The sequence below is a fragment of the Seriola aureovittata genome, chromosome 7 (genome assembly GCF_021018895.1).
Source record: "Seriola aureovittata isolate HTS-2021-v1 ecotype China chromosome 7, ASM2101889v1, whole genome shotgun sequence".
NCBI classification, from domain to species: Eukaryota; Metazoa; Chordata; class Actinopteri; order Carangiformes; family Carangidae; genus Seriola; species Seriola aureovittata.
This window is the reverse complement of record NC_079370.1, coordinates 27,749,480-27,774,851: the sequence shown is the minus strand read 5'-3', so window position 1 is coordinate 27,774,851 and position 25,372 is coordinate 27,749,480. Positions and strand designations below refer to the sequence as shown.

Below are 25,372 nucleotides of genomic sequence, written 5' to 3'. Positions count from 1 at the left end.
GTTGTTTGAAACAACGTGAAGCACTGAAATTATATAGAACTAAGTTTTATTACATATTATATATAATGTATACATATATATATATATGTAGGTGTGTGTGTGTGTGTAGTTTATTGTTCAGTTATTTATTCGTCACAAAATACTTGACACTGAAAATATTGGAGTGGAGCAGCTTAAAAACGGTTTTATTTAATAATTAACTTGAACTTAAAGTGTTTTGCCACATCATCTGTTACTGCTGTGTTCTGCATCAACCTCAGTGAGAGACGATGAAGGTAACGTCATCATCATTGCTTAATACTAAAATGCTGGTGATTATGGTATGTAAGTACTCAGTATTATTTACCAACAACTCCTCCAACCTTAACCATTAACCCTCTGATTCAACCCAGAGGAGTGTCTCCTGAAATAGCACCCCTACGCCGGCAGGCATACCGGACCTCGGGTTGTCATGATTACAATAAAAAACACACAGACTGTGCCGACAGCAGTAACTACCTTTGTCGCCATGGTTACTATTAATAAGTAATAACAGTCATGACTTGGTTAGGTTTAGGAAAAGAAGATTTGGGTTAAAACAAGTACATCCTCAACATTACACGATCTGTTGTCATGGGTACAATAATAATGCACTGTTTCAGCAGGAAACAAAGAATCTCTCCCCGTGGGGGAATCGAACCTCGGTCTTCCGCATGACAGGCGGAGACACTGTCCACTATACTAACGAGGACTGTCGCAACCCCCACATCTGCCATGTCAATGGACTCCTGGTGCATTCATCGGGTTACCCTCTTCACCTGGTGCCATTGGGACACTACCTAGGATTCCTTCATATATGTGTCCACCTAGGATTCCTTCATATATGTGCCCATAAGCTTTTTCCACATTCAGCCCCTGCAGCATTCAACAGTGAAGAGCTGGTGTCCAGTTCCACAAGCAGCGTGGAAACCATGAGCTTAGCTTCCAACATATCCAATGGAGATAGGCAGGCTGTCACTGTGACTGTGACTTAAGTTTGAAAGATCGAACAAAGTTGTTTCTACTGGCAGAGATACTGTCCACTATACTAACGAGGACTGTCGCAACACCCACGTCTGCCATATCGACGGACTCCTGGTGCATTTACCGGGTTTCCCTCTTCACCTGGTGCCATTTGGACACTACCTAGGATTCCTTGAGGTATGTGCCCATAAGCTTTTTCCACATTCAACAGTGAAGAGCTGGTGTCCAGTTCCACAAGCAGTGCGGAAACCGTTAAGCTGCTCCTGGTTCAATGGTTCCTATGTTTGCTGTCCCTGGCATGAGCTTAGCTTGAGCTCACGTGTGACAGGTTAAGCAATGATAGATAAAACAGCAGGAGGGAGGAGCCATTCACCTCCTATCTGAACATTCACACTTGCTGACAACGACACAGAGTGTTAGCCTTCCAACATATCCAATGGAGATTTGTTTGAGAGAGATCATACAAAGTTGTTTCTACGGGATGCTGTTGCATTACATGACCTTTGATCTGGTGCGATGATGTAGATGCACTGTTTCAGCAGGAAACAAAGAAACTCTCCCCGTCGGGGAATCGAACCCCGGTCTTCCGCGTGACAGGCGGAGATACTGTCCACTATACTAACGAGGACTGTCGCAGCACACAAGTCTGCCATATCGACGGACTCCTGGTGGATTTACCAGGTTTCCCTCTTCACCTGGTACGATTGGACACCACCTAGGATCCCTTGAGTTATGTGCCCATAAGCTTTTTTCCACATTCAGCCCCTGCAGCATTCAACAGTGAAGAGCTGGTGTCCAGTTCCACAAGCAGCGTGGAAACCATGAGCTTAGCTTCCAACATTTCCAATGGAGATAGGCAGGCTGTCACTGTGACTGTGACTTAAGTTTAAGGCATGAGCTTAACTTGAGCTCACGTGTGACAGGTTAAGCAATGATAGATAAAACAGCAGAAGGGAGGAGCCCACAAATTTGTTTCTACTGTCGGAGATACTGTCCACTATACTAACGAGGACTGTCGCAACACCCACGTCTGCCATATCGACGGACTCCTGGTGCATTTACCAGGTTACCCTCTTCACCTGGTGCCATTGGGACACTACCTAGGATTCCTTCAGATATGTGCCCATAAGCTTTTTTCCACATTCAGCCCCTGCAGCATTCAACAGTGAAGAACTGGTGTCCAGTTCCACAAGCAGTGCGAAAGCCGTGAGCTTAGCTTCCAACATATCCAATGGAGATAGGCAGGCTGTCACTGTGATTGTGACTTAAGTTTGAGAAAGATGGCACAAAGTTGTTTCTACTGAATGCTGTTGTATTACATGACCTTTGCTATGGTGCAATGATTTAGGTGACCTCTTTCGGCAGAAAAGAAATAAACTCTCCCCGTCGGGGAATCGAACCCCGGTCTTCGGCGTGACAGGCAGAGATACTGTCCACTATACTAACGAGGATTGGTGTCCAGTTCCACAAGCAGCGTGGAAACCATGAGCTTAGCTTCCAACATATCCAATGGAGATAGGCAGGCTGTCACTGTCACTGTGACTGTGACTTAAGTTTGAAAGAGATCGCACAAAGTTGTTTCTACTGGCAGAGATACTGTCCACTATACTAACGAGGAATGTCGCAACACCCACGTCTGCCATATCGACGGACTCCTGGCGCATTTACCAGGTTACCCTCTTCACCTGGTGCCATTTGGACACCACCTAGAATTCCTTGAGTTATATGCCCATAAGCTTTTTCCACATTCACCACCTGCAGCATTCAACAGTGAACAGCTGGTGTCCAGTTCCACAAGCAGCGTGGAAACCATGAGCTTAGCTTCCAACATATCTAACGGAGATAGGCAGGCTGTCACTGTGACTGTGACTTAAGTTTAAGGCATGAGCTTAGCTTGAGCTCACGTGTGACAGGTTAAGCAATGATAGATAAAACAGCAGAAGGGAGGAGCCATCCCACAGCCGTCCCACAATGAGCTTAGCTTCCACCATTTCCAATGGAGATAGGCAGGCTGTCACTGTGACTTAAGTTTGAAAGAGATCGCACAAAGTTGTTTCTACTGGCAGAGATACTGTCCACTATACTAACGAGGACTGTCGCAATACCCACATCTGCCATATCGACGGACTCCTGGTGCATTTACCGGGTTTCCCTCTTCACCTGGTGCCATTTGGACACTACCTAGGATTCCTTGAGGTATGTGCCCATAAGCTTTTTCCACATTCAACAGTGAAGAGCTGGTGTCCAGTTCCACAAGCAGTGCGGAAACCGTTAAGCTGCTCCTGGTTCAATGGTTCCTATGTTTGCTGTCCCTGGCATGAGCTTAGCTTGAGCTCACGTGTGACAGGTTAAGCAATGATAGATAAAACAGCAGGAGGGAGGAGCCATTCACCTCCTATCTGAACATCCACACTTGCTGACAACGACACAGAGTGTTAGCCTTCCAACATATCCAATGGAGATTTGTTTGAGAGAGATCATACAAAGTTGTTTCTACAGGATGCTGTTGCATTACATGACCTTTGATCTGGTGCGATGATGTAGATGCACTGTTCCAGCAGGAAACAAAGAAACTCTCCCCGTCGGGGAATCGAACCCCGGTCTTCCGCGTGACAGGCAGAGATACTGTCCACTATACTAACGAGGACTGTCGCAACACCCACGTCTGCCATATCGACGGACTCCTGGTGCATTTACCAGGTTACCCTCTTCACCTGGTGCCATTGGGACACTACCTAGGATTCCTTCAGATATGTGCCCATAAGCTTTTTTCCACATTCAGCCCCTGCAGCATTCAACAGTGAAGAACTGGTGTCCAGTTCCACAAGCAGCGCGAAAGCCGTGAGCTTAGCTTCCAACATATCCAATGGAGATAGGCAGGCTGTCACTGTGACTGTGATTGTGACTTACGTTTGAGAAAGATGGCACAAAGTTGTTTCTACTGAATGCTGTTGTATTACATGACCTTTGCTCTGGTGCAATGATTTAGGTGACCTCTTTCAGCAGAAAAGAAAGAAACTCTCCCCGTCGGGGAATCGAACCCCGGTCTTCCGCGTGACAGGCGGAGATACTGTCCACTATACTAACGAGGACTGTCGCAACCCCTATGTCTGCCATGTCGACCGACTCCGGGTGCATTTACCGGGTTACCCTCTTCACCTGGTGCCATTTGGACACCACCTAGGATTACTTGAGTTATATGCCAATAAGCTTTTTCCACATTCACCACCTGCAGCATTCAACAGTGAACAGCTGGTGTCCAGTTCCACAAGCAGCGTGGAAACCATGAGCTTAGCTTCCAACATATCCAATGGAGATAGGCAGGCTGTCACTGTGACTGTGACTTAAGTTTAAGGCATGAGCTTAGCTTGAGCTCACGTGTGACAGGTTAAGCAATGATAGATAAAACAGCAGAAGGGAGGAGCCATCCCACAGCTGTCCCACAATGAGCTTAGCTTCCACCATTTCCAATGGAGATAGGCAGGCTGTCACTGTGACTGTGACTGTGACTTAAGTTTGAAAGAGATCGCACAAAGTTGTTTCTACAAGCGGAGATACTGTCCACTATACTAACGAGGACTGTCGCAACACCCACATCTGCCATGTCAACGGACTCCTGGTGCATTCACTGGGTTACCCTCTTCACCTGGTGCCATTGGGACACTACCTAGGATTCCTTCATATATGTGCCCATAAGCTTTTTCCACATTCAGCCCCTGCAGCTTTCAACAGTGAAGAGCTGGTGTCCAGTTCCACAAGCAGCGTGGAAACCATGAGCTTAGCTTCCAACATATCCAATGGAGATAGGCAGGCTGTCACTGTGACTGTGACTTAAGTTTGAAAGATCGCACAAAGTTGTTTCTACTGGCAGAGATACTGTCCACTATACTAACGAGGACTGTCGCAACACCCACGTCTGCCATATCGACGGACTCCTGGTGCATTTACCGGGTTTCCCTCTTCACCTGGTGCCATTTGGACACTACCTAGGATTCCTTGAGGTATGTGCCCATAAGCTTTTTCCACATTCAACAGTGAAGAGCTGGTGTCCAGTTCCACAAGCAGTGCGGAAACCGTTAAGCTGCTCCTGGTTCAATGGTTCCTATGTTTGCTGTCCCTGGCATGAGCTTAGCTTGAGCTCACGTGTGTCGGGTTAAGCAATGATAGATAAAACAGCAGGAGGGAGGAGCCATTCACCTCCTATCTGAACATCCACACTTGCTGACAGGTTCCCTCTTCACCTGGTACGATTGGACACCACCTAGGATCCCTTGAGTTATGTGCCCATAAGCTTTTTTCCACATTCAGCCCCTGCAGCATTAATCAGTGAAGAGCTGGTGTCCAGTTCCACAAGCAGCGTGGAAACCATGAGCTTAGCTTCCAACATTTCCAATGGAGATAGGCAGGCTGTCACTGTGACTGTGACATAAGTTTAAGGCATGAGCTTAGCTTGAGCTCACGTGTGACAGGTTAAGCAATGATAGATAAAACAGCAGAAGGGAGGAGCCCACAAAGTTGTTTCTACTGTCAGAGATACTGTCCACTATAATAACGAGGACTGTCGCAACACCCACGTCTGCCATATCGACGGACTCCTGGTGCATTTACCAGGTTACCCTCTTAACCTGGTGCCATTGGGACACTACCTAGGATTCCTTCAGATATGTGCCCATAAGCTTTTTTCCACATTCAGCCCCTGCAGCATTCAACAGTGAAGAACTGGTGTCCAGTTCCACAAGCAGCGCGAAAGCCGTGAGCTTAGCTTCCAACATATCCAATGGAGATAGGCAGGCTGTCACTGTGATTGTGACTTAAGTTTGAGAAAGATGGCACAAAGTTGTTTCTACTGAATGCTGTTGTATTACATGACCTTTGCTCTGGTGCAATGATTTAGGTGACCTCTTTCGGCAGAAAAGAAATAAACTCTCCCCGTCGGGGAATCGAACCCCGGTCTTACGCGTGACAGGCGGAGATACTGTCCCCTATACTAACGAGGACTGTCACAACCCACACGTCTGCCATGTCGACCGAGTCCGGGTGCATTTACCGGGTTACCCTCTTCACCTGGTGCCATTTGGACACCACCTAGGATTATTTGAGTTATATGCCAATAAGCTTTTTCCACATTCACCACCTGCAGCATTCAACAGTGAACAGCTGGTGTCCAGTTCCACAAGCAGCGTGGAAACCATGAGCTTAGCTTCCAACATATCCAATGGAGATAGGCAGGCTGTCACTGTCACTGTGACTGTGACTTAAGTTTGAAAGAGATCGCACAAAGTTGTTTCTACTGGCAGAGATACTGTCCAATATACTAACGAGGACTGTCACAACACCCACGTCTGCCATATCGACGGACTCCTGGTGCATTTACCAGGTTACCCTCTTCACCTGGTGCCATTTGGACACCACCTAGAATTCCTTGAGAATTCCAGAAGAGAGGAGCCCACAAAGTTGTTTCTACTGTCGGAGATACTGTCCACTATACTAACGAGGACTGTCGCAACCCCTATGTCTGCCATGTCGAGCGACTCCGAGTGCATTTACCGGGTTACCCTCTTCACCTGGTGCCATTTGGACACCACCTAGGATTACTTGAGTTATATGCCAATAAGCTTTTTCCACATTCACCACCTGCAGCATTCAACAGTGAACAGCTGGTGTCCAGTTCCACAAGCAGCATGGAAACCATGAGCTTAGCTTCCAACATATCCAATGGAGATAGGCAGACTGTCACTGTGACTGTGACTTAAGTTTAAGGCATGAGCTTACCACCTAGGATTACTTGAGTTATATGGCAATAAGCTTTTTCCACATTCAGCCCCTGCAGCATTCAACAGTGAAGAACTGGTGTCCAGTTCCACAAGCAGTGCGAAAGCCGTGAGCTTAGCTTCCAACATATCCAATGGAGATAGGCAGGCTGTCACTGTGATTGTGACTTAAGTTTGAGAAAGATGGCACAAAGTTGTTTCTACTGAATGCTGTTGTATTACATGACCTTTGCTATGGTGCAATGATTTAGGTGACCTCTTTCGGCAGAAAAGAAATAAACTCTCCCCGTCGGGGAATCGAACCCCGGTCTTCCGCGTGACAGGCGGAGATACTGTCCACTATACTAACGAGGACTGGTGTCCAGTTCCACAAGCAGCGTGGAAACCATGAGCTTAGCTTCCAACATATCCAATGGAGATAGGCAGGCTGTCACTGTCACTGTGACTGTGACTTAAGTTTGAAAGAGATCGCACAAAGTTGTTTCTACTGGCAGAGATACTGTCCACTATACTAACGAGGACTGTCACAACACCCACGTCTGCCATATCGACAGACTCCTGGCGCATTTACCAGGTTACCCTCTTCACCTGGTGCCATTTGGACACCACCTAGAATTCCTTGAGTTATATGCCCATAAGCTTTTTCCACATTCACCACCTGCAGCATTCAACAGTGAACAGCTGGTGTCCAGTTCCACAAGCAGCGTGGAAACCATGAGCTTAGCTTCCAACATATCTAACGGAGATAGGCAGGCTGTCACTGTGACTGTGACTTAAGTTTAAGGCATGAGCTTAGCTTGAGCTCACGTGTGACAGGTTAAGCAATGATAGATAAAACAGCAGAAGGGAGGAGCCATCCTCCAGTCACTGTGACTGTGATTGTGACTTAAGTTTGAGAAAGATGGCACAAAGTTGTTTCTACTGAATGCTGTTGTATTACATGACCTTTGCTCTGGTGCAATGATTTCGGTGACCTCTTTCAGCAGAAAAGAAAGAGACTCTCCCCGTCGGGGAATCGAACCCCGGTCTTCCGCGTGACAGGCGGAGATACTGTCCACTATACTAACGAAGACTGTCGCAACCCCTATGTCTGCCATGTCGAGGGACTCCGGGTGCATTTACCGGGTTACCCTCTTCACCTGATGCCATTTGGACACCACCTAGGATTACTTGAGTTATATGCCAATAAGCTTTTTCCACATTCACCACCTGCAGCATTCAACAGTGAACAGCTGGTGTCCAGTTCCACAAGCAGCGTGGAAACCATGAGCTTAGCTTCCAACATATCCAATGGAGATAGGCAGGCTGTCACTGTGACTGTGACTTAAGTTTAAGGCATGAGCTTAGCTTGAGCTCACGTGTGACAGGTTAAGCAATGATAGATAAAACAGCAGAAGGGAGGAGCCATCCCACAGCTGTCCCACAATGAGCTTAGCTTCCACCATTTCCAATGGAGATAGGCAGGCTGTCACTGTGACTGTGACTGTGACTTAAGTTTGAAAGAGATCGCACAAAGTTGTTTCTACAAGCGGAGATACTGTCCACTATACTAACGAGGACTGTCGCAACACCCACATCTGCCATGTCAACGGACTCCTGGTGCATTCACTGGGTTACCCTCTTCACCTGGTGCCATTGGGACACTACATAGGATTCCTTCATATATGTGCCCATAAGCTTTTTCCACATTCAGCCCCTGCAGCATTCAACAGTGAAGAGCTGGTGTCCAGTTCCACAAGCAGCGTGGAAACCATGAGCTTAGCTTCCAACATATCCAATGGAGATAGGCAGGCTGTCACTGTGACTGTGACTTAAGTTTGAAAGATCGCACAAAGTTGTTTCTACTGGCAGAGATACTGTCCACTATACTAACGAGGACTGTCGCAACACCCACGTCTGCCATATCGACGGACTCCTGGTGCATTTACCGGGTTTCCCTCTTCACCTGGTGCCATTTGGACACTACCTAGGATTCCTTGAGGTATGTGCCCATAAGCTTTTTCCACATTCAACAGTGAAGAGCTGGTGTCCAGTTCCACAAGCAGTGCGGAAACCGTTAAGCTGCTCCTGGTTCAATGGTTCCTATGTTTGCTGTCCCTGGCATGAGCTTAGCTTGAGCTCACGTGTGACAGGTTAAGCAATGATAGATAAAACAGCAGGAGGGAGGAGCCATTCACCTCCTATCTGAACATCCACACTTGCTGACAACGACACAGAGTGTTAGCCTTCCAACATATCCAATGGAGATTTGTTTGAGAGAGATCATACAAAGTTGTTTCTACGGGATGCTGTTGCATTACATGACCTTTGATCTGGTGTGATGATGTAGATGCACTGTTTCAGCAGGAAACAAAGAAACTCTCCCCGTCGGGGAATCGAACCCCGGTCTGACGCGTGACAGGCGGAGATACTGTCCACTATACTAACGAGGACTGTCGCAACCCCCATGTCTGCCATGTCGACCGACTCCGGGTGCATTTACCGGGTTACCCTCTTCACCTGGTGCCATTTGGACACTACCTAGGATTCCTTCAGATATGTGCCCATAAGCTTTTTTCCACATTCAGCCCCTGCAGCATTCAACAGTGAAGAACTGGTGTCCAGTTCCACAAGCAGCGCGAAAGCCGTGAGCTTAGCTTCCAACATATCCAATGGAGATAGGCAGGCTGTCACTGTGACTGTGATTGTGACTTAAGTTTGAGAAAGATGGCACAAAGTTGTTTCTACTGAATGCTGTTGTATTACATGACCTTTGCTCTGGTGCAATGATTTCGGTGACCTCTTTCAGCAGAAAAGAAAGAGACTCTCCCCGTCGGGGAATCGAACCCCGGTCTTCCGCGTGACAGGCGGAGATACTGTCCACTATACTAACGAGGACTGTCGCAACCCCTATGTCTGCCATGTCGAGGGACTCCGGGTGCATTTACCGGGTTACCCTCTTCACCTGATGCCATTTGGACACCACCTAGGATTACTTGAGTTATATGCCAATAAGCTTTTTCCACATTCACCACCTGCAGCATTCAACAGTGAACAGCTGGTGTCCAGTTCCACAAGCAGCGTGGAAACCATGAGCTTAGCTTCCAACATATCCAATGGAGATAGGCAGGCTGTCACTGTGACTGTGACTTAAGTTTAAGGCATGAGCTTAGCTTGAGCTCACGTGTGACAGGTTAAGCAATGATAGATAAAACAGCAGAAGGGAGGAGCCATCCCACAGCTGTCCCACAATGAGCTTAGCTTCCACCATTTCCAATGGAGATAGGCAGGCTGTCACTGTGACTGTGACTGTGACTTAAGTTTGAAAGAGATCGCACAAAGTTGTTTCTACAAGCGGAGATACTGTCCACTATACTAACGAGGACTGTCGCAACACCCACATCTGCCATGTCAACGGACTCCTGGTGCATTCACTGGGTTACCCTCTTCACCTGGTGCCATTGGGACACTACCTAGGATTCCTTCATATATGTGCCCATAAGCTTTTTCCACATTCAGCCCCTGCAGCATTCAACAGTGAAGAGCTGGTGTCCAGTTCCACAAGCAGCGTGGAAACCATGAGCTTAGCTTCCAACATATCCAATGGAGATAGGCAGGCTGTCACTGTGACTGTGACTTAAGTTTGAAAGATCGCACAAAGTTGTTTCTACTGGCAGAGATACTGTCCACTATACTAACGAGGACTGTCGCAACACCCACGTCTGCCATATCGACGGACTCCTGGTGCATTTACCGGGTTTCCCTCTTCACCTGGTGCCATTTGGACACTACCTAGGATTCCTTGAGGTATGTGCCCATAAGCTTTTTCCACATTCAACAGTGAAGAGCTGGTGTCCAGTTCCACAAGCAGTGCGGAAACCGTTAAGCTGCTCCTGGTTCAATGGTTCCTATGTTTGCTGTCCCTGGCATGAGCTTAGCTTGAGCTCACGTGTGACAGGTTAAGCAATGATAGATAAAACAGCAGGAGGGAGGAGCCATTCACCTCCTATCTGAACATCCACACTTGCTGACAACAACACAGAGTGTTAGCCTTCCAACATATCCAATGGAGATTTGTTTGAGAGAGATCATACAAAGTTGTTTCTACGGGATGCTGTTGCATTACATGACCTTTGATCTGGTGTGATGATGTAGATGCACTGTTTCAGCAGGAAACAAAGAAACTCTCCCCGTCGGGGAATCGAACCCCGGTCTTCCGCGTGACAGGCGGAGATACTGTCCACTATACTAACGAGGACTGTCGCAACCCCCATGTCTGCCATGTCGACCGACTCCGGGTGCATTTACCGGGTTACCCTCTTCACCTGGTGCCATTTGGACACTACCTAGGATTCCTTCAGATATGTGCCCATAAGCTTTTTTCCACATTCAGCCCCTGCAGCATTCAACAGTGAAGAACTGGTGTCCAGTTCCACAAGCAGCGCGAAAGCCGTGAGCTTAGCTTCCAACATATCCAATGGAGATAGGCAGGCTGTCACTGTGACTGTGATTGTGACTTAAGTTTGAGAAAGATGGCACAAAGTTGTTTCTACTGAATGCTGTTGTATTACATGACCTTTGCTCTGGTGCAATGATTTCGGTGACCTCTTTCAGCAGAAAAGAAAGAAACTCTCCCCGTCGGGGAATCGAACCCCGGTCTTCCGCGTGACAGGCGGAGATACTGTCCACTATACTAACGAGGACTGTCTCAACCCCTATGTCTGCCATGTCGAGGGACTCCGGGTGCATTTACCGGGTTACCCTCTTCACCTGATGCCATTTGGACACCACCTAGGATTACTTGAGTTATATGCCAATAAGCTTTTTCCACATTCACCACCTGCAGCATTCAACAGTGAACAGCTGGTGTCCAGTTCCACAAGCAGCGTGGAAACCATGAGCTTAGCTTCCAACATATCCAATGGAGATAGGCAGGCTGTCACTGTGACTGTGACTTAAGTTTAAGGCATGAGCTTAGCTTGAGCTCACGTGTGACAGGTTAAGCAATGATAGATAAAACAGCAGAAGGGAGGAGCCATCCCACAGCTGTCCCACAATGAGCTTAGCTTCCACCATTTCCAATGGAGATAGGCAGGCTGTCACTGTGACTGTGACTGTGACTTAAGTTTGAAAGAGATCGCACAAAGTTGTTTCTACAAGCGGAGATACTGTCCACTATACTAACGAGGACTGTCGCAACACCCACATCTGCCATGTCAACGGACTCCTGGTGCATTCACTAGGTTACCCTCTTCACCTGGTGCCATTGGGACACTACCTAGGATTCCTTCAGATATGTGCCCATAAGCTTTTTCCACATTCAGCCCCTGCAGCATTCAACAGTGAAGAGCTGGTGTCCAGTTCCACAAGCAGCGTGGAAACCATGAGCTTAGCTTCCAACATATCCAATGGAGATAGGCAGGCTGTCACTGTGACTGTGACTTAAGTTTAAGGCATGAGCTTAGCTTGAGCTCACGTGTGACAGGTTAAGCAATGATAGATAAAACAGCAGAAGGGAGGAGCCCACAAAGTTGTTTCTACTGTCGGAGATACTGTCCACTATACTAACGAGGACTGTCGCAACACACAAGTCTGCCATATCGACGGACTCCTGGTGGATTTACCAGGTTTCCCTCTTCACCTGGTACGATTGGACACCACTTAGGATCCCTTGAGTTATGTGCCCATAAGCTTTTTTCACATTCAGCCCCTGCAGCATTCAACAGTGAAGAACTGGTGTCCAGTTCCACAAGCAGCGCGAAAGCCGTGAGCTTAGCTTCCAACATATCCAATGGAGATAGGCAGGCTGTCACTGTGACTGTGATTGTGACTTAAGTTTGAGAAAGATGGCACAAAGTTGTTTCTACTGAATGCTGTTGTATTACATGACCTTTGCTCTGGTGCAATGATTTAGGTGACCTCTTTCAGCAGAAAAGAAAGAAACTCTCCCCGTCGGGGAATCGAACCCCGGTCTTCCGCGTGACAGGCGGAGATACTGTCCACTATACTAACGAGGACTGTCGCAACCCCTAGCTGGTGTCCAGTTCCACAAGCAGCATGGAAACCATGAGCTTAGCTTCCAACATATCCAATGGAGATAGGCAGACTGTCACTGTGACTGTGACTTAAGTTTAAGGCATGAGCTTACCACCTAGGATTACTTGAGTTATATGGCAATAAGCTTTTTCCACATTCAGCCCCTGCAGCATTCAACAGTGAAGAACTGGTGTCCAGTTCCACAAGCAGTGCGAAAGCCGTGAGCTTAGCTTCCAACATATCCAATGGAGATAGGCAGGCTGTCACTGTGATTGTGACTTAAGTTTGAGAAAGATGGCACAAAGTTGTTTCTACTGAATGCTGTTGTATTACATGACCTTTGCTATGGTGCAATGATTTAGGTGACCTCTTTCGGCAGAAAAGAAATAAACTCTCCCAGTCGGGGAATCGAACCCCGGTCTTCCGCATGACAGGCGGAGATACTGTCCACTATACTAACGAGGACTGGTGTCCAGTTCCACAAGCAGCGTGGAAACCATGAGCTTAGCTTCCAACATATCCAATTGAGATAGGCAGGCTGTCACTGTCACTGTGACTGTGACTTAAGTTTGAAAGAGATCGCACAAAGTTGTTTCTACTGGCAGAGATACTGTCCACTATACTAACGAGGACTGTCGCAACCCCTATGTCTGCCATGTCGAGCGACTCCGAGTGCATTTACCGGGTTACCCTCTTCACCTGGTGCCATTTGGACACCACCTAGGATTACTTGAGTTATATGCCAATAAGCTTTTTCCACATTCACCACCTGCAGCATTCAACAGTGAACAGCTGGTGTCCAGTTCCACAAGCAGCATGGAAACCATGAGCTTAGCTTCCAACATATCCAATGGAGATAGGCAGACTGTCACTGTGACTGTGACTTAAGTTTAAGGCATGAGCTTAGCTTGAACTCACGTGTGACAGGTTAAGCAATGATAGATAAAACAGCAGAAGGGAGGAGCCATCCCACAGCCGTCCCACAATGAGCTTAGCTTCCACCATTTCCAATGGAGATAGGCAGGCTGTCACTGTGACTGTGACTGTGACTTAAGTTTGAAAGAGATCGCACAAAGTTGTTTCTACAGGCGGAGATACTGTCCACTATATTAAGGAGGACTGTCGCAACACCCACATCTGCCATGTCAACGGACTCCTGGTGCATTCACTGGGTTACCCTCTTCACCTGGTGCCATTGGGACACTACCTAGGATTCCTTCATATATGTGCCCATAAGCTTTTTCCACATTCAGCCCCTGCAGCATTCAACAGTGAAGAGCTGGTGTCCAGTTCCACAAGCAGCGTGGAAACCATGAGCTTAGCTTCCAACATTTCCAATGGAGATAGGCAGGCTGTCACTGTGACTGTGACTTAAGTTTAAGGCATGAGCTTAGCTTGAGCTCACGTGTGACAGGTTAAGCAATGATAGATAAAACAGCAGAAGGGAGGAGCCCACAAAGTTGTTTCTACTGTCGGAGATACTGTCCACTATACTAACGAGGACTGTCACAACACCCACGTCTGCCATATCGACGGACTCCTGGTGCATTTACCAGGTTACCCTCTTCACCTGGTGCCATTTGGACACCACCTAGAATTCCTTGAGTTATATGCCCATAAGCTTTTTCCACATTCACCACCTGCAGCATTCAACAGTGAACAGCTGGTGTCCAGTTCCACAAGCAGCGTGGAAACCATGAGCTTAGCTTCCAACATATCTAACGGAGATAGGCAGGCTGTCACTGTGACTGTGACTTAAGTTTAAGGCATGAGCTTAGCTTGAGCTCACGTGTGACAGGTTAAGCAATGATAGATAAAACAGCAGAAGGGAGGAGCCATCCTACAGTCACTGTGACTGTGATTGTGACTTAAGTTTGAGAAAGATGGCACAAAGTTGTTTCTACTGAATGCTGTTGTATTACATGACCTTTGCTCTGGTGCAATGATTTAGGTGACCTCTTTCAGCAGAAAAGAAAGAAACTCTCCCCGTCGGGGAATCGAACCCCGGTCTTCCGCGTGACAGGCGGAGATACTGTCCACTATACTAACGAGGACTGTCGCAACCCCTATGTCTGCCATGTCGAGCGACTCCGGGTGCATTTACCGGGTTACCCTCTTCACCTGATGCCATTTGGACACCACCTAGGATTACTTGAGTTATATGCCAATAAGCTTTTTCCACATTCACCACCTGCAGCATTCAACAGTGAACAGCTGGTGTCCAGTTCCACAAGCAGCATGGAAACCATGAGCTTAGCTTCCAACATATCCAATGGAGATAGGCAGGCTGTCACTGTGACTGTGACTTAAGTTTAAGGCATGAGCTTAGCTTGAACTCACGTGTGACAGGTTAAGCAATGATAGATAAAACAGCAGAAGGGAGGAGCCATCCCACAGCCGTCCCACAATGAGCTTAGCTTCCACCATTTCCAATGGAGATAGGCAGGCTGTCACTGTGACTGTGACTGTGACTTAAGTTTGAAAGAGATCGCACAAAATTGTTTCTACAGGCGGAGATACTGTCCACTATATTAACGAGGACTGTCGCAACACCCACATCTGCCATGTCAACGGACTCCTGGTGCATTCACTGGGTTACCCTCTTCACCTGGTGCCATTGGGACACTACCTAGGATTCCTTCATATATGTGCCCATAAGCTTTTTCCACATTCAGCCCCTGCAGCATTCAACAGTGAAGAGCTGGTGTCCAGTTCCACAAGCAGCGTGGAAACCATGAGCTTAGCTTCCAACATTTCCAATGGAGATAGGCAGGCTGTCACTGTGACTGTGACTTAAGTTTAAGGCATGAGCTTAGCTTGAGCTCACGTGTGACAGGTTAAGCAATGATAGATAAAACAGCAGAAGGGAGGAGCCCACAAAGTTGTTTCTACTGTCGGAGATACTGTCCACTATACTAACGAGGACTGTCACAACACCCACGTCTGCCATATCGACGGACTCCTGGTGCATTTACCAGGTTACCCTCTTCACCTGGTGCCATTTGGACACCACCTAGAATTCCTTGAGTTATATGCCCATAAGCTTTTTCCACATTCACCACCTGCAGCATTCAACAGTGAACAGCTGGTGTCCAGTTCCACAAGCAGCGTGGAAACCATGAGCTTAGCTTCCAACATATCTAACGGAGATAGGCAGGCTGTCACTGTGACTGTGACTTAAGTTTGAGAAAGATGGCACAAAGTTGTTTCTACTGAATGCTGTTGTATTACATGACCTTTGCTCTGGTGCAATGATTTAGGTGACCTCTTTCGGCAGAAAAGAAATAAACTCTCCCCGTCGGGGAATCGAACCCCGGTCTTCCGCGTGACAGGCGGAGATACTGTCCACTATACTAACGAGGACTGTCGCAACCCCCATGTCTGCCATGTCGACCGAGTCCGGGTGCATTTACCGGGTTACCCTCTTCACCTGGTGCCATTTGGACACCACCTAGGATTACTTGAGTTATATGCCAATAAGCTTTTTCCACATTCACCACCTGCAGCATTCAACAGTGAACAGCTGGTGTCCAGTTCCACAAGCAGCATGGAAACCATGAGCTTAGCTTCCAACATATCCAATGGAGATAGGCAGGCTGTCACTGTGACTGTGACTTAAGTTTAAGGCATGAGCTTAGCTTGAACTCACGTGTGACAGGTTAAGCAATGATAGATAAAACAGCAGAAGGGAGGAGCCATCCCACAGCCGTCCCACAATGAGCTTAGCTTCCACCATTTCCAATGGAGATAGGCAGGCTGTCACTGTGACTGTGACTGTGACTTAAGTTTGAAAGAGATCGCACAAAATTGTTTCTACAGGCGGAGATACTGTCCACTATATTAACGAGGACTGTCGCAACACCCACATCTGCCATGTCAACGGACTCCTGGTGCATTCACTGGGTTACCCTCTTCACCTGGTGCCATTGGGACACTACCTAGGATTCCTTCATATATGTGCCCATAAGCTTTTTCCACATTCAGCCCCTGCAGCATTCAACAGTGAAGAGCTGGTGTCCAGTTCCACAAGCAGCGTGGAAACCATGAGCTTAGCTTCCAACATTTCCAATGGAGATAGGCAGGCTGTCACTGTGACTGTGACTTAAGTTTAAGGCATGAGCTTAGCTTGAGCTCACGTGTGACAGGTTAAGCAATGATAGATAAAACAGCAGAAGGGAGGAGCCCACAAAGTTGTTTCTACTGTCGGAGATACTGTCCACTATACTAACGAGGACTGTCACAACACCCACGTCTGCCATATCGACGGACTCCTGGTGCATTTACCAGGTTACCCTCTTCACCTGGTGCCATTTGGACACCACCTAGAATTCCTTGAGTTATATGCCCATAAGCTTTTTCCACATTCACCACCTGCAGCATTCAACAGTGAACAGCTGGTGTCCAGTTCCACAAGCAGCGTGGAAACCATGAGCTTAGCTTCCAACATATCTAACGGAGATAGGCAGGCTGTCACTGTGACTGTGACTTAAGTTTGAGAAAGATGGCACAAAGTTGTTTCTACTGAATGCTGTTGTATTACATGACCTTTGCTCTGGTGCAATGATTTAGGTGACCTCTTTCGGCAGAAAAGAAATAAACTCTCCCCGTCGGGGAATCGAACCCCGGTCTTCCGCGTGACAGGCGGAGATACTGTCCACTATACTAACGAGGACTGTCGCAACCCCCATGTCTGCCATGTCGACCGAGTCCGGGTGCATTTACCGGGTTACCCTCTTCACCTGGTGCCATTTGGACACCACCTAGGATTACTTGAGTTATATGGCAATAAGCTTTTTCCATATTCACCACCTGCAGCATTCAACAGTGAACAGCTGGTGTCCAGTTCCACAAGCAGCGTGGAAACCATGAGCTTAGCTTCCAACATATCCAATGGAGATAGGCAGGCTGTCACTGTGACTGTGACTTAAGTTTGAAAGAGATCGCACAAAGTTGTTTCTACTGTCAGAGATACTGTCCACTATACTAACGAGGACTGTCACAACACCCACGTCTGCCATATCGACGGACTCCTGGTGCATTTACCAGGTTACCCTCTTCACCTGGTGCCATTTGGACACCACCTAGAATTCCTTGAGTTATATGCCCATAAGCTTTTTCCACATTCACCACCTGCAGCATTCAACAGTGAACAGCTGGTGTCCAGTTCCACAAGCAGCGTGGAAACCATGAGCTTAGCTTCCAACATATCTAACGGAGATAGGCAGGCTGTCACTGTGACTGTGACTTAAGTTTAAGGCATGAGCTTAGCTTGAGCTCACGTGTGACAGGTTAAGCAATGATAGATAAAACAGCAGAAGGGAGGAGCCATCCCACAGCCGTCCCACAATGAGCTTAGCTTCCACCATTTCCAATGGAGATAGGCAGGCTGTCACTGTGACTGTGACTTAAGTTTGAAAGAGATCGCACAAAGTTGTTTCTACTGGCAGAGATACTGTCCACTATACTAACGAGGACTGTCGCAACACCCACATCTGCCATATCGACGGACTCCTGGTGCATTTACCGGGTTTCCCTCTTCACCTGGTGCCATTTGGACACTACCTAGGATTCCTTGAGGTATGTGCCCATAAGCTTTTTCCACATTCAACAGTGAAGAGCTGGTGTCCAGTTCCACAAGCAGTGCGGAAACCGTTAAGCTGCTCCTGGTTCAATGGTTCCTATGTTTGCTGTCCCTGGCATGAGCTTAGCTTGAGCTCACGTGTGACAGGTTAAGCAATGATAGATAAAACAGCAGGAGGGAGGAGCCATTCACCTCCTATCTGAACATCCACACTTGCTGACAACGACACAGAGTGTTAGCCTTCCAACATATCCAATGGAGATTTGTTTGAGAGAGATCATATAAAGTTGTTTCTACAGGATGCTGTTGCATTACATGACCTTTGATCTGGTGCGATGATGTAGATGCACTGTTCCAGCAGGAAACAAAGAAACTCTCCCCATCGGGGAATCGAACCCCGGTCTTCCGCGTGACAGGCGGAGATACTGTCCACTATACTAACGAGGACTGTCGCAACACCCACGTCTGCCATATCGACGGACTCCTGGTGCATTTACCAGGTTACCCTCTTCACCTGGTGCCATTGGGACACTACCTAGGATTCCTTCAGATATGTGCCCATAAGCTTTTTTCCACATTCAGCCCCTGCAGCATTCAACAGTGAAGAACTGGTGTCCAGTTCCACAAGCAGCGCGAAAGCCGTGAGCTTAGCTTCCAACATATCCAATGGAGATAGGCAGGCTGTCACTGTGACTGTGATTGTGACTTAAGTTTGAGAAAGATGGCACAAAGTTGTTTCTACTGAATGCTGTTGTATTACATGACCTTTGCTCTGGTGCAATGATTTAGGTGACCTCTTTCAGCAGAAAAGAAAGAAACTCTCCCCGTCGGGGAATCGAACCCCGGTCTTCCGCGTGACAGGCGGAGATACTGTCCACTATACTAACGAGGACTGTCGCAACCCCCATGTCTGCCATGTCGACCGACTCCGAGTGCATTTACCGGGTTACCCTCTTCACCTGGTGCCATTTGGACACCACCTAGGATTACTTGAGTTATATGCCAATAAGCTTTTTCCACATTCACCACCTGCAGCATTCAACAGTGAACAGCTGGTGTCCAGTTCCACAAGCAGCGTGGAAACCATGAGCTTAGCTTCCAACATATCCAATGGAGATAGGCAGGCTGTCACTGTCACTGTGACTGTGACTTAAGTTTGAAAGAGATCGCACAAAGTTGTTTCTACTGGCAGAGATACTGTCCACTATACTAACGGGGACTGTCGCAACACCCACGTCTGCCATATCGACAGACTCCTGGTGCATTTACCGGGTTACCCTCTTCACCTCGTGCCACTGTGACTTAAGTTTAAGGCATGAGCTTAGCTTGAGCTCACGTGTGACAGGTTAAGCAATGATAGATAAAACAGCAGGAGGGAGGAGCCATTCAACTCCTATCTGAACATCCACACTTGCTGACAACGACACAGAGTGTTAGCCTTCCAACATATCCAATGGTGATTTGTCTGAGAGAGATCATACAAAGTTTCTACAGGATGCTGTTGCAATACATGGCCTTTGATCTGGTGCGATGATGTAGATGCACTGTTTCAGCAGGAAACAAAGGACTCTCCCCGTCGGGGAATCGAACCCCGGTCTCCCGCGTGACAGGCAGAGTTACTGTCCACTATACTAACGAGGACTGTCGCAACACCCACGTCTGCCATGCCGACGGACTCCTGGTGCATTTACCGGGTTACCCACTTCACCTGGTGCGATTGGACACCACCTAGGATCCCTTGAGTTATGTGCCCATAAGCTTTTTTCCACATTCAGCCCCTGCAGCATTCAACAGTGAAGAGCTGGTGTCCAGTTCCACAAGCAGCGTTGAAACCATGAGCTTAGCTTCCAACATATCCAATGGAGATAGGCAGGCTGTCACTGTGACTGTGATTGTGACTTAAGTTTAAGGCATGAGCTTAGCTTGAGCTCACATGTGACAGGTTAAGCAATGATAGATAAAACAGCATAAGGGAGGAGCCATCCCACAGCCATCCCACAATGAGCTTAGCCTCCAACATATCCAATGGAGATAGGCAGGCTGTCACTGTCACTGTGACTGTGACTTAAGTTTGAAAGAGATCGCACAAAGTTGTTTCTACTGGCAGAGATACTGTCCACTATACTAACGAGGACTGTCGCAACACCCACGTCTGAAACCCTTAAGCTGCTCGTGGTTCAATGGTTTCTATGTTTGCTGTCCCTGGCATGAGCTTAGCTTAGCTGGCATGAGCTTAGTTGAGCTCACGTGTGACAGGTTAATATGTAACTCTGATTAATAATTAACTTAATAGCTATAACCAAATCACCATATCTAAAGTAATTACAGGTTGAAGAATTGGAATTCTACCAAGTAGAGGTTGGCAATATTCACACTTGTGCAACATTAAACACACCAGTAGTTATACTTAAAGACATTTATTTACAATAGGACAAAGTAAAACACAATGTCAGTGGTTAACTGGTGAGACCAAATCTACATATTATTTATCATGTCTGAAAAATATGAAGTAAATATCCACAGTACAGCTGACAGAGAGGGGTAGAGCAGAGGTATAGCACCACGGTGGAGCGGCCTGCAGATGACATTTTGACATTTGAGCCACAATTAAATCACTCGCTTTTCCCCCTCGTCCAGGCGTCTGACAACTGAAACAGACAGATATTTAAATGAGAACAACTATATTGTGAATGCAGACACAGTCTGGATGACCAGACAGGCCAAGAGGCAGGAGGTGGAGGTTTAACGGGCTGATGCTTATTAGAGAGCTCTCTCAGAAGTGATGAGTCTCTCTCTGCAGCCTGGCACAACAGTCACTATTTCTCTCTGATTTCCTGCTTTCACGTGTAGTTTATCATGCCTATGTATAAATGAGTGTGTGCTCTGCAGCCTCTCCCATCATTAAAGAGAAGTTTCCCCAAATCTTTTATGAATCTAGAAACAGGCCAGAGGTGACGATAGGCCTGAGGCTGTCCCAGATGTGTGGAATTACCCTGCCCTCCATCCCCCAGCACAAAGAAAGACCCTCCAAACAAGTCATTTGAGCTGCAAATGCTACAAATATGTTAATTCAGTTCACATCTGTTATTCCATTCCTCCTCTGCATTTTTCAATAAATAAATAAGTGCAATAAATGAGACAGGTCCCTCCCCATGCAAAAAAGCAGCCCATCAACAGTCATCTGTAAGATACCTGTGATAGGTCGACCTGTGCTCAGTCATGACTGCACCTCTTATGCTGATTTTGTCTGACAAAGTTGAGATTATAAAACATGTTAAATGGTTTGCAGCAGAACAGAATCAGCTGCAATTAACTGTGGAAATGATTCTGAGATGCCTGAAAAAATTGTGTCTGAGCAGCAAGTTTTCTTTTTTTTAAGTCACCTCTAGTATGAGATATGCAGTCTGTCAATTAGTGGAAATGTTTTACACAGTTTTACATTAATTTCTTATAAAGATATAATATATATTATTGAAAATATAATTATACATTAAATACTTAATGAGTTTCAGCAATTTCAGGCACACCTGCCTATTTTGGGGACAGGCGTTCCCACTGATGAACCATTCAGCAGAATAATGGGAGAAGTTCCTTCTGCTCGCCCGGTCAGACCTGCAGGTCACTCACTTCTTCTCTCATCACTCATTTTAAATGTCAGTAATGTCGATCTCACAGCACAGCTGCTGTCATTCACACTGTGTCTAATTACATGTGCAAAACTGGTCCTGCTGTGTGTGTTAAAAGTCACTAACAAATGACTGAATCAACTGTCAATAATTACAAGCATTCACTACACAGTGTATACATTCAAAAGTGAAGTTCAAACTTCAGTGAGGGATGTTAGCCCACAGAAATAGACCCAACACACAGACAGCAGAGCAGAGAAAAGAGCCTGGGATGAATCCAAGCTTCAACCTCCGAGGCTCCAAAGTCAACACTGAAGAACCAAAAGCTGCAGTTCCTCTAATGACCACGAGAGTCTGGCTCCAACAGTGAGTCAATCCCCATAGACTCCCATGTTAAAATGTTCAACTTAACAGCAGAAATAAACACGTTTACAGCCTGGTACAAAAACAGTTCAATCAGGAGAGACTAATAAGAGTAGCAAGAGAGTATGAGAGTATAAAATGAAATTGATTGTGAACAGAAGGAATAGACTTTGGGGCTTAGACCCCGGCAGGAAGCCGATCACCATGGACAAGATCCATAGGTTTAAGGTCCTTCCAATAAGAGGAATCATCCCCCTGAGTCTAGACACTGGTGGTGGTGATGAGGAATGGAGCTCAAGAATGGGAACGTCTTCATGAGGGAGACTTCTGATTGGATGGTTTGATTGGAGATGGCCTGGCGTCCATGGTTGAGGTGGAGAAGGGGTGGAGGTGGGTCGCAAATTCTTCATTCTTCATTTTTGGTCTCTAGAGCTAATTTCCTCCTTCATGACAACTGTTTATATAATTCACCTGTTTACATTTTATTAAGGCATAAAGTTATGGAGAATTGAGGGCATGGCCTCCATGATTGACAGGTGGGTGAGCATGATTGTCACGGCAGTCTCAGCTCCACACACACCCCAGCTCTATGACTATATAATTGGTTTAGTTGGGAGTCAGGGGCAGAGTCAGATACTGCCAAGATGGCGACAGCGGAGAAGCTCACTCTGAGCTTCAGAAACCTGCTGGTGACGTCACAGGTTGCGTCCATCTTTATTGAAACTTTTTTGAAACATTTATATATCCTTCTTACCTGTAATTGTAAATATTACAATATATTTCTTATCTTCATGCCTGGAAGAATCTAGTGATACAATTTCAGACACTCCTGAAGTGGACCGTACCATGTCTTAGCCTTGATGTTACCTGAATGTCTTGTCTACTGCCTAACTCCATCAGTGGCTCACATCTTCGAATCTCTACTCCTGTGTGTCCTGTAGACACTGTTGGTAGTGTAGCAGTAGACTTAGATTTTATAATACACTTTATTTTCTTACCTTCAGAGTTTCTGAATTAGTTTGTGTCAAGTATCTACAGATGAATGCTAATGTTAGATAGTTCCTAACTTTAGTTTTATGTTACAGTTTAGCTAACTAATGTTAGGTAGTTTCTAACTTTAGCCTTAAATTACAGTTTAGCTAGTTTAACTAACTAATCTTAGCTAGTTTGTACCTTTAGCCTTAAATTATAGTTTAGCTAACTAATGTTAGCTAGCTGATGGTGCCCTTTCATTTCCAGTGTTAGCTTGTCATTTCTTTACCAATATAAAATGTTATATATGATTCACCAAACACTGGTGCTCAGTCATGAGCAGTGAGACAGTGGATAATTAGTTGTTGTAGAGACACCTTTTGACATCAATATAGAGTTTATTATTTCATGTAAATAGTATTTGTGTGACTGTGGTGGTTTAGTTAGTGTGTCACCTTTTTGATATTAGCTTCTATAAGAGACACCCTTGTTGTTCTCATGAAATCAGGAGTTAAAATATGTGCAGCAGGTTAGTATGACCCATAGTTAGGTTTTGTTGCTAGGTGACATCTAGTGGTCATAGTAATGATGACAGGAGCAAAGGGAAAAGTGTGGTAACATAGTATAAAGAGAGACAAAGTCCACGTGAGCAGGAGGTTGTGGTGGATGGATGAATATGATGGAATCATATCAGAGAGTTTAAAAAAACGACCTGTGGTGATGTCCAGGTTGGAAGAGTTGGACCTGCATTGGACTAGAACACTGCAACGCTACAGATGGTCACCCCAACACCGCCAGATGAAGGAAGAGTTTGCACTGGAACTTGGGCCAAGGCTCCAAACCAAATCCAGCTGAAGCATTTCAGTCCAATAAGCACTGACTGACTGTTTCCATTTGCATTTAAAAGGTACAATAGTGGACTACAATGTATTACCTGTTATTGGCTTGCCCCTGCATCACTTAGAGAACAGTCAGCCAATCACAAAATGCTCTGTTGTTACTAGATCTCCAGAGAGATGCCTGATGTAAAACTACATTGAGATGGTTTTTAGTACTTAAAGCTACAACTTCAAATAAAACAGTGTAAAAAGTGTAAAATATGGACCTTTGGCTATTCATGTTGTGCATACATTCATGAGGTCACTGGCGGTAATTTGTGTGTTGTTTGCATGTGTACAACTGGATCAAGTTACAGATACATACAAGATAGGGCTGCTGATGTTCTGTAATGAAGGTGAATATAAGGTTTCCTTTCTGTTGTCTTTACAGCAGCTTGACCTGAGGCTACATTCTCTGCCTCCCATCATCCCTCTACAACAAATATTTGTTGATTTCCCTCTTTCATTATTTCCTTTGTTGGAATTCAGAGGATGGCAGCGGGATCCTGTCAGCAAAGACAGAGCTGCTATTTTCAGCTGTATGTTATTGATTCTATTTGATGAACACACATGTAGGTCCTGTACAGGATTGTGCCTGGGGAGAGATGCACACACACACACAGACGTAGAGGAAGAAACAGAGCAAGAGATCATAGCGCATATGTCTGTTAATTTACAATCAGACTAATAGCACAGCAGAAACACACTGAGCCTTTATTTCTATGTAATTGGATATAGGCCTCTCCTGCAGATTACATTTACAGTAATTAGTCTTCTCATGTGGAGTGAACACAGCCAGTGTCTTTATATTATGTTATTAAGCCTCCCCCTTATTAACACTGGTAAACAATAAAAATAAACACAACAAACACATCAGCACACACTCCTCAGGAATCTCACACTACAGGTGTACGGTGTGTTTGGGGATTAAAACAGATGAAATAAAAGGTAGACAATGGTGTGCTACTGGTCCAAGCTGTTCTCTGTCATTGGGAGTGTTGTAGAGATAAGCTCGTGGCTATTATAGCACAAGCCAGCATCCCTCCTGTCTGACCGCCTTATCTCCCCCTGCTATAATAACCCAGCCACGCCATCAGCCTGGTCATGGATAAGGGTGTCAATGTGTGTGTGTGTGTGTGTGTGTGTGTGTGTGTGTGTGTGTGT

The 25,372-nt window shown here is 46.3% G+C and overlaps 14 non-coding genes across 14 annotated transcripts; all 14 read right to left on the bottom strand.

Annotated features, from left to right (window-relative positions):
- Positions 1-1,558: 1,558 nt before the first annotated feature.
- On the bottom strand, positions 1,559-1,630 carry trnad-guc (transfer RNA aspartic acid (anticodon GUC)). The gene has a single exon. It is a non-coding gene; the product is annotated as a tRNA-Asp (tRNA).
- Positions 1,631-3,577: 1,947 nt separating this feature from the next.
- Positions 3,578-3,649, bottom strand: trnad-guc (transfer RNA aspartic acid (anticodon GUC)). The gene has a single exon. It is a non-coding gene; the product is annotated as a tRNA-Asp (tRNA).
- Positions 3,650-4,022: 373 nt separating this feature from the next.
- On the bottom strand, positions 4,023-4,094 carry trnad-guc (transfer RNA aspartic acid (anticodon GUC)). The gene has a single exon. It is a non-coding gene; the product is annotated as a tRNA-Asp (tRNA).
- Positions 4,095-7,055: 2,961 nt separating this feature from the next.
- On the bottom strand, positions 7,056-7,127 carry trnad-guc (transfer RNA aspartic acid (anticodon GUC)). Its single transcript has one exon. It is a non-coding gene; the product is annotated as a tRNA-Asp (tRNA).
- A 646-nt stretch (positions 7,128-7,773) lies between these two features.
- Positions 7,774-7,845, bottom strand: trnad-guc (transfer RNA aspartic acid (anticodon GUC)). The gene has a single exon. It is a non-coding gene; the product is annotated as a tRNA-Asp (tRNA).
- A 1,733-nt stretch (positions 7,846-9,578) lies between these two features.
- Positions 9,579-9,650, bottom strand: trnad-guc (transfer RNA aspartic acid (anticodon GUC)). Its single transcript has one exon. It is a non-coding gene; the product is annotated as a tRNA-Asp (tRNA).
- Positions 9,651-10,938: 1,288 nt separating this feature from the next.
- On the bottom strand, positions 10,939-11,010 carry trnad-guc (transfer RNA aspartic acid (anticodon GUC)). Its single transcript has one exon. It is a non-coding gene; the product is annotated as a tRNA-Asp (tRNA).
- A 373-nt stretch (positions 11,011-11,383) lies between these two features.
- Positions 11,384-11,455, bottom strand: trnad-guc (transfer RNA aspartic acid (anticodon GUC)). Its single transcript has one exon. It is a non-coding gene; the product is annotated as a tRNA-Asp (tRNA).
- A 1,242-nt stretch (positions 11,456-12,697) lies between these two features.
- On the bottom strand, positions 12,698-12,769 carry trnad-guc (transfer RNA aspartic acid (anticodon GUC)). The gene has a single exon. It is a non-coding gene; the product is annotated as a tRNA-Asp (tRNA).
- A 2,001-nt stretch (positions 12,770-14,770) lies between these two features.
- Positions 14,771-14,842, bottom strand: trnad-guc (transfer RNA aspartic acid (anticodon GUC)). The gene has a single exon. It is a non-coding gene; the product is annotated as a tRNA-Asp (tRNA).
- Positions 14,843-16,079: 1,237 nt separating this feature from the next.
- trnad-guc (transfer RNA aspartic acid (anticodon GUC)) lies at positions 16,080-16,151 on the bottom strand. Its single transcript has one exon. It is a non-coding gene; the product is annotated as a tRNA-Asp (tRNA).
- Positions 16,152-17,388: 1,237 nt separating this feature from the next.
- Positions 17,389-17,460, bottom strand: trnad-guc (transfer RNA aspartic acid (anticodon GUC)). The gene has a single exon. It is a non-coding gene; the product is annotated as a tRNA-Asp (tRNA).
- Positions 17,461-18,744: 1,284 nt separating this feature from the next.
- trnad-guc (transfer RNA aspartic acid (anticodon GUC)) lies at positions 18,745-18,816 on the bottom strand. The gene has a single exon. It is a non-coding gene; the product is annotated as a tRNA-Asp (tRNA).
- Positions 18,817-19,189: 373 nt separating this feature from the next.
- trnad-guc (transfer RNA aspartic acid (anticodon GUC)) lies at positions 19,190-19,261 on the bottom strand. Its single transcript has one exon. It is a non-coding gene; the product is annotated as a tRNA-Asp (tRNA).
- Between the last annotated feature and the right edge of the window lie 6,111 nt (positions 19,262-25,372).